The sequence below is a fragment of the Littorina saxatilis genome, linkage group LG1, assembly GCF_037325665.1.
Source record: "Littorina saxatilis isolate snail1 linkage group LG1, US_GU_Lsax_2.0, whole genome shotgun sequence".
Classification (NCBI taxonomy): domain Eukaryota; kingdom Metazoa; phylum Mollusca; class Gastropoda; order Littorinimorpha; family Littorinidae; genus Littorina; species Littorina saxatilis.
The window spans coordinates 71180126-71188681 of NC_090245.1; the positions used below are offsets into that span (position 1 = coordinate 71180126).

Genomic DNA, 8556 nt, shown 5'->3' on the forward strand with positions numbered 1-8556 from the left:
CACGCTCAGATTGTTAAAACGAAGAGAGGTACAGAAAAGCGTGCTATCCTTCTCAGCGCAACTACTACCCCGCTCTTCTTGTCAATGTCACTGCCTTTGCCACGAGCGGTGGACTGACGATGCTACGAGTATACGGTCTTGCTGAAAAATTGCATTGCGTTCAGTTTCATTCTGTGAGTTCGACAGCTTGACTAAATGTTGTATTTTTGCCTTACGCGACTTGTTTTTACCTTTTTACATTTAGTCAAGTTTTGACTAAATGTTTTAACAAAGAGGGGGAATCGAGGCGAGGGTCGTGCTGTATGTGTGTGTGTGTGTGTGTGTGTGTGTGTGTGTGTGTCTGTCTGTCTGTCTGTCTGTCTGTCTGTGCGTGTTTGTGTGTAGAGCGATTCAGACCAAACTACTGGACCGATCTTTATGAAATTTTACATGTAAGTTCCTGGGAATGATATCCCCGGAAATGTTTTCAATTTTTCGATAAATGTCTTTGATGACGTCATATCCGGCTTTTTGTAAAAGTTGAGGCGGCACTGTCACACCCTCATTTTTCAATCAAATTGATTGAAATTTTGGCCAAGCAATCTTCGACAAAGGCCGGACTTTGGTATTGCATTTCAGCTTGGTGGCTTAAAAATTAATTAATGACTTTGGTCATTAAAAATCTGAACATTGTAAAAAAAATTATAAAACGATCCAAATTTACGTTCATCTTATTTTTCATCATTTCCTGATTCCAAAAACATATAAATATGTTATATTTAGATTAAAAACAAGCTCTGAAAATTAAAAATATAAAAATTATGATCAAAATTAAATTTTCGAAATCAAGTTAAAAACACTTTCATCTTTTTCCTTGTCGGTTCCTGATTCCAAAAACATATACATATATGATATGTTTGGATTAAAAACACGCTCAGAAAGTTAAAACAGAGAGAGGTACAGAAAAGCGTGCTATCCTTCTCAGCGCAACTACTACCCCGCTCTTCTTGTCAATTTCACTGCCTTTGCCACGAGCGGTGAACTGACGATGCTACGAGTATACGGTCTTGCTGAAAAATTGCAGTGCGTTCAGTTTCATTCTGTGAGTTCGACAGCTTGACTAAATGTTGTATTTTCGCCTTACGGGACTTGTTTCTTCTTCAGTTAACTGGATTTTGGTGCGAAATTTAACACTGACTAATGATTCGTTAGCAAAGCCGGTGAACGCTGTGACGAGCCGCTGCAAGGACAAGTGATGACAAGGCAGACAGTGTGTCGGCATTGTCAGTCGCAGGTTCAGCCTCGTTCCGGAAAGAAATGCATTTACCTGAAATTAGCAACACATTACAAGAAAAGAACTCTTCAGGAGCTGTTTCAGTCCTTTGCCGCCCGTCTTGCACCCCCAACCCCCCCCCCCCCCCCCTTTTTTTGTGCCTGCTTCCATCTATCAATCGCTTTACTCTTCCTATACCCACCCCTCCCACTTCACACCTTCCCATCATCCACTGAACAACAACAAATCCGAAAGCTGAAACAAAGAGAAAACCAGACAGTGTATACATAAGGCAACAAAAACAAAAATAGTCTTTTTACGGTATCCCGACCGACCCTATTTTTTCGCGCGACCCTAGTCTTTTTTTGGGGGGGGGCATTTGGCAAAATAACTTAACAATATGGGTTTTTTGGGGGAAAAAAAATCCCGACCTACCGATTCTATTTTGTTTTGCCTATGTTACCGTAAACAGACTTTTTTTTTTTTTTGGCCTAAAGACAAGCAGGGGTTTGCTTGTTACACATATTCCCGGGCTTTAATGTTCACACTCCATTTTCAAAGTTAAATGGATGTGAATGCTTTCCACGTCTTTGGTCATGCGTGGGACATCAGTTTGATCAAAAACACGAATTGCATGCTTTTTACCGCCTATCGTTTTTTTGATTGAAAGGCGGGATTCTGTAAAAGTCGGTGTTATTAGTAAAACAAAGATATAAACTTGAAGTCGCGTGAAGCGATATCAAAACATTTGATTCAGTAATATGTTGTCCTGAAACTTTTTGTTGTTGTTGTTGTTGCTGTTGTTGTTGTTGTTGTTGTTGTTGTTGTTGTTGTTGTTGTTTTCAAAAAAAGGATGTACAAACTTAGCAGCAAAGAATATAGATTGTTTTCAGAAAAACATACCGAGAGCAAAAGTTCAAATTAAAGGAAGACAGCTTTGCAACTACGGAACGAGTGATTGAGCGGACGAAACAAACAGACGGACGGACGGTTGAAACCTACAGACATAATAATACATAGGCTACAGAGTGACGCACAGACAGACACAACAGATAGATTCTATTATGCAGGAAAAGTGCACAAGATGTAATTGCTTTCGTGAAGCCGCTTGTAATGTTCTGTGTGTGCGTAACGCATAGCTGTGTGTGTAACTTTTAGAGTAACTTGAGTGTGTGTGTGTGTGTGTATGTATGTGTGTGTGTGTGTGTGTGTGTGTGTGTGTATGTGTGTGTGTGTGTGTGTGTGTGTGTGTGTGTGTGTGTGTGTGTGTGTGTGTGCGTGTGTGTTCATTCCAGTCACAGCCAGAGAGGTGGGAAAGTAACACCTCAGGTGCCAAAACAGATAACAAAAAGAAGACACACGATGGTAGTTGACTTCTTCCCTCAAAATGCCGTAACGCTCATTTCCAGGTCGTTTGCGTTTGAAATGGCGCAGAGAGATTCAGTTTGTTCTCATTCATCAACTTTATTTTTTAGCCAACAGGCAAACACAAACAAACGAGAAAGCCTTCCACTGGGAGGGAAAGGGAAGCAGCGAAGCGAAGAAAACAGAGGAGCAGGGAAGCGAAAGGAAGATAGAAGACATTTACCTGTTTGCACGAGAAAGCTATTGGCGCGCGGGGGCTGGAGGAACGAGCGCACGAGGTGTTAATGAGTTTGGCGTCAGAAACATTACCCCCAAATTGCCTAGTCAGTCTACGGAAAATGGCACCATAACCAAGGATTTATTGCTAAAGAATTTCTGTTTTCAGATTCATGTTCTGCTATGTTTGTAGTATGTCTGGTCAAAAATCGAGAAAAATATAATTATTTTTAAAAAAGTTATCAAATGTGTTTGTCAGTGTCTATTTTGTCACAAAGCGATTCTACGTTTTTTACATTGTCTGAACTGTTTTGACACCACGAACATCAAATATAACATGCAAGTCACAGTTTATGATTACAATATAAAAAAATGTCTAAGATATTAAAAATCAAAAGGTCAAGGTCATTGGGTCATAAGGTCAAATTTGTTGTTTATGCGTGAAGTGAAGGCTGTGTAATCATTTTCAGCAGCATAACGAATATTTTTTTTATACACGCACTAAACACACACACACACACACACACACACACACACAAACACACACACACACACACACACACACACACACACACACACACACACACACACACACACACACACACACACAGAGGGGAAATTCCAAAGTAATTGGTACACAAGGTCATATTTATTGTTTTCAACTAAAAGTAGAATACTGTACTCATTTTAAACCAAACATCATCTTTGTGAAGGTTTTGTTCTACAAAAACATAAGTATTCCTGTACAGGAGAATGTAAGCGCACTCAAGCAACATGTAAAAAGGCCACAAAGTTTGCAGTGTAAACTAAGAAAAGTAAGATGAATGATGTCAGGAAGTCGCTGGATAGTCTACCGCGTGACAAGGGAGCAGGGTATACAAAAGCAAACCATTCAAACACAAGCAATGAAACAACAAACGTAAACAAGGCAATTGATTAGATAAAGCATCACATAATCAAATAATCGACAACATTTTAAATTCAAAGCACATAACTCCAACATCATTACACAAACATTGCACAACATTCATAAACATTATTGACCAATAATGTATTCACAGCGTTAGTCATGCATTGGTCGACTGCAGACTGCAGAATTGAGCATCAAAGCAGTCATAAAACACTCAATGAATGCATTCACTGAATACAAATATCTGTGAACACATTCCGTAATCAGAAAAAAAATCAGGAAACAACAGGAATGATAATAATTATGTCCCTTGAAAAACATCTCACAACATCAGTCACTGTCATAGAAATAAAGAAAGGCTCCAATACACATTTGTACATTTGAAAAACATCTCACACCGGTCACTGTCATAGAAATAAAGAAAGTCTCCAATACATATTTGTACATTCTCCAAAGAGCAATGCTAGTTGTTCTCTTAATCATCTGTCTGTAGAAAGGCCTGCCCAACATCGATCCGTCCTGCGTACATGGTGACCGGCTTGGAAGCTCTGGTAGACATCCTTGTGAGTTTCTTTCAGCTGCAGCATGTCCTGGAGATACAGGTGGAGGGATTTGGTGTAGAGGTTGTGCCCTGCTGCTGCCATGAAAGGCATCATTTCATGGACAGTGGACAGATGCAGGTCCCAGTTTCCTGTGCGTTCAGCTTTGGGAAACTTGCGCAGAATGTCAACCATGTCCACGTCCATGTACTGAATCCACAGTGCAGCTGTGGGGTGGCACTTGAGGGTTTGCTTTTGGCGTTCTAGTTTTAGCTGAATCGATGCGATTGTCTCATCAACGCAAACTTCTCCTAGCGGGATAGCTCCACTCATCAACAAGTCCCACATGTTGGCTGCACGGGCAAGGTCCCCATCAGGCTCCTCACATGAGACAGGAGCATCTTCATTTGCTGATGGCGCGATATCATCCACTGTCCCAGCAATTTGCACATCTTCTGGTACATCTGTGCTATCCATTTCCTCAATGGAGACGTCACTTAGTGTCACATCCAGGTCTGGGAGTGGCAGAGAGATTTTGAACGTTTGTGAGGTCAGGAGTGCGTTCAGAGCCGAGTCAACCAGAAAGTGGCCTCTAACTGCTCGGGACACTGCCTTGCCTTGAAGCATGTAGTTGACAGCTGTTGGTGCATGTGTCAGTTCTAGCACCTCCTGCAGACCGCTGCCCTCCATCAAACGTCCAATGCAGCCCAAAAATCTCATTTCCATGTGAAAACCTTCAAGCCTTAGAACAATGGAGGCCAAGTCAGCATCATCAGGTTTGTTGGCGACGATCTCATGGGCTTTCCAAAATAGGGGCTGGTCGAAAGTGAGCACTGGAGTCGAGCCATGTCTCTTTGCTTCCTTCGCCGTGAACAGCAGTGTAGAGTGAATGCAAGTCAGATCACCAGGGTTCATGTCGATCATTGGCAAGAAGAAAACGCTCGACTTACCAGGGTGACGGTCGTTGTGGACAGCCTGCATCGTTCCAGACCATGAAGGTCTTGCAGGCTTCAGCGGCCACACCACCTTCCACAAGACATCAAGGTGTATAGATGGGTCAACAGCTCGCAGGTTTTCTAGTTCCCTGTATGTAGTGTTCCCAAAGTGAACTGCCTTTGACTGGAAATACACGATGTCAATTGTTCCCTTTTCTTTTGAATCTTTGGAGGTGACATCCAACCTAGGAATAGGCGTTGTTCGTCGTGTTCCAGGAGTTGTGGTAGCAATCATTCCCATACCATGGAAAGAATTGTATCCATCCAAGGTACAGGAATTGTGATCCACATTGTCAGCCACGTATTGTAGAATCACATTCTTGGCACATCCTGGAATATCTGTACTTTGGGACACAGCTGCATTTGCCTCAAATCTCTGCACCTCTGTGTAGGAAGACGAGAAGCCCATCGCATTCAACACATCGATCAGATATCGGGAGCCAAAATGGTGGTGCATTTGGACTTCAAGTCCAATTTGAAGTGGGGCGATGACAACCCTTGGTCGAGCTGCCTGGACAATTGCTTGTCCCACAGATGCAATTTTTCGCTGAAAATCAAACGCAGGAAAAGCTGAAGGGACTGGGGAACAAAGTCCAGGTTGTACGCCCCTGAAGAAATATCCTCTGATGTTGGATATTCCTTGTTTGTCGTTGCAGAAGCAGCTTTTATTTCATTCTTTATCAGTGCTGCAGCAGCTTTCACCAGCTTCAGTTTTTCACTTTCGTCGTCATTAGTCTTCGGAGAATTGTAAAAATCATGAAGAATGGATTTAGCTGTTGTGCGGAATGTTACAACATTAGACTTGCCCAGAATGTTCGCTATGATGATTTTTTCATCAAATCTCTCCAAGAGCTTTTCCTTCATCCATTTGGTGGTGTAACCAACCCCTCCACTGAACTCTTGCATTTTCTGCACAAGCTCTCCGATGGTGATCTGTTCGTCATCGTGGTTAATGAGATATTCTGCTGTTTTCTCAAAAACTTCAAGTTTTTCAGTGTCCGGTGGTCTACCCACACTTCGGCTTGGAGCGTTTGTCAGTGCGTATGCACCTGGCTTGTCATTATAACGTTTGGGAATTGACAGACCAAGCGCTCTGAAGTTACAGTTACAAGTTATATGGTACACAGCATCTGCTGCATGCAGGTCTCTTGCAAATTCAAGCTTTCCCTTGACGATATCTGCCCACTCATCATTTCTTTCGTCACATTTTTTCAAAATTTCAGTTTGTAAAGATAATGTTCTGACTCTGTATGCCTCATCAGGTCCACGTGTTTTGGAAAGATTTACCCGAGTCCCACAGAAAAAGCAGCAACTTGCAAAGTCAAATCTGTGTTGCTTAGATCGTGTGCTTCGCTCTCCAAGCTCAGTCTTATCGGTATCTCTGTTTTGCTGTCTTAAGTCTTTCTCGATATTATTGTCGTTGGTGTAATCCCTTCGACACTCGATATGCACCCTTTGACCAACTGTAGGCTGAACGGTTCTGTTCTGTCTTCTCTGGCTCGAATCCTTGATTCCTGTATCAACAAACAAATAACATTGCTCACTACAAACTCTTTTTTATAGACATTTCAACAGAAGCACGCAATTTGTTAACCGGCTATGACCCCACACACTTGCTTTGATAAGTCTCACTGGATGACACCCAGTAATACAACAAACTACAAATACAGCACAACATGTAAAAGAACACCAAAGGGAAAAAACAACAAAAGAACAAAAACAAACAAAATAAAAAAGGACATAAAACAAACAAACAAACAAACAAACGTTATAGTATACAGAACACTAAGAAACTCAAATTTATCATAAGAATTGAAACAAATCAAGAGAGAGAACATACTTGCACATCCTTTCTTTCCCAGGGTATTAAACTCGACGTCACATGGTTCGTTGCATATTGGACAGGTTTTTAATGGATCATCCATTGTGGTAGCCTTTGAAGTGCTGCAAGTAAAATAGTTTTCATGAACACAAATTTGTAATGTTCAACATTGATAACAGCACCACCATTAAATACCACAATAATATATAGTGCGTCCTGCATGTTACTTATGTAATCAGTTGATTCTAGAGGAAAACAACTAAAACACATGAAAATAGGAATTTTGACTGGAATGTTCAGCCATACAAATCCTTGCTAAAAGAGAGTTTTTCAGGCGGCAGTACAGACAGTAAAACCTTCAGTTAAAGTATTTTATGGAATAGTCAAACCAAAACTAACCTTCATTGTTTTAAAGTTGTAGATGACCACAAATAAACGTCCATGCAGCTCTGGTGTATCACAAAGACTGAAGTGAAAAACTGCTTCAAATAATCAAACTGTGAAGATTCCAGCAAGATGGTATCAAAGACAGGTTGTGCTGTCAGACCAGAGTTATGGTGAGAGCATCCGGCGAGCGCGCGGTCACGGCGATCAGATTACTGATAGCCAGCCTCCCTTACCCTCTATCCAGGAACCCCCTCATCCCCCCCTCTTCCTGCTGCAGAATGGCAGGCGAGTGATGCCATGATCTCTCTGTATCGAACTTTTAATCGATCATATCTCGGCCGTGCGATCTTCAAATGGAGTCGAATTGTGTATGCATGTTAAGTGTTCCATGCTGAGCGCAGCCATTATAAAATAAATTCTTTAGGATTTAATCCTTAGTCTCCGGCAGTATGACTGAACAAAAAACACCCGGCTTCAATGCGCATGCTTGCTTTCTCCTCCCCGCCCCACTCCATCTCTTTACCATCACCAAGCCCGTTTTCCTCAGTCCCTCCCGCCTTTGAAACTAAAAAGTACCTCAATTTTGGTGTCCCAGTGTGCTCTCACACCGCCCCGTCCCAGTATTCACTGCTCCATCCACATCTGAATTTCGTTCCGCTGCCAGACTTGTCGATTTTACAGACACTCCAGGGAGGGATGTCAGGTCGCTGCGGTGGGCTACCCTCTGAAGATGACACTGCAGTGCTGCCGAGTCACTTCGACTGTGTTCAGTATTGGTCCTGTTTATGACGGCTTACTAGCGCCAAAACTAAAAATTAGTAATTAACCCGTGAAAGTTACTCATTTTCACGAGTTTCACGTGTTAATTACTCATTTTCACGTGTTAATTACTCATTTTCAAGTGTTAATGTCTAATTTTCAGTTTTGGCTCGCCTCCTGACGGCTTACTAGCGCCAAAACTAAAAATTAGTAATTTTCACGCGTTAAGGCCTGTCCAGACTTGGACGCCGTTTTACGCTATATGCGCCGCAGGCCGTTTTGTGCGTCGCGCGGGATTTTGCCGAGTGGCC

At 42.0% G+C, this 8556-nt stretch overlaps 1 protein-coding gene across 1 annotated transcript in view; it reads right to left on the bottom strand.

Annotated features, from left to right (window-relative positions):
- The window catches only part of LOC138977333 (uncharacterized), a 36695-nt gene extending 28483 nt beyond the window's left edge, over window positions 1-8212 (bottom strand). Inside the window, exon 1 of the mRNA XM_070350240.1 lies at window positions 8063-8212. The gene's annotated coding sequence lies outside the window, so the exon portion shown is untranslated. The remainder of the gene's footprint in view (window positions 1-8062) is intronic.
- Window positions 8213-8556: the final 344 nt, after the last annotated feature.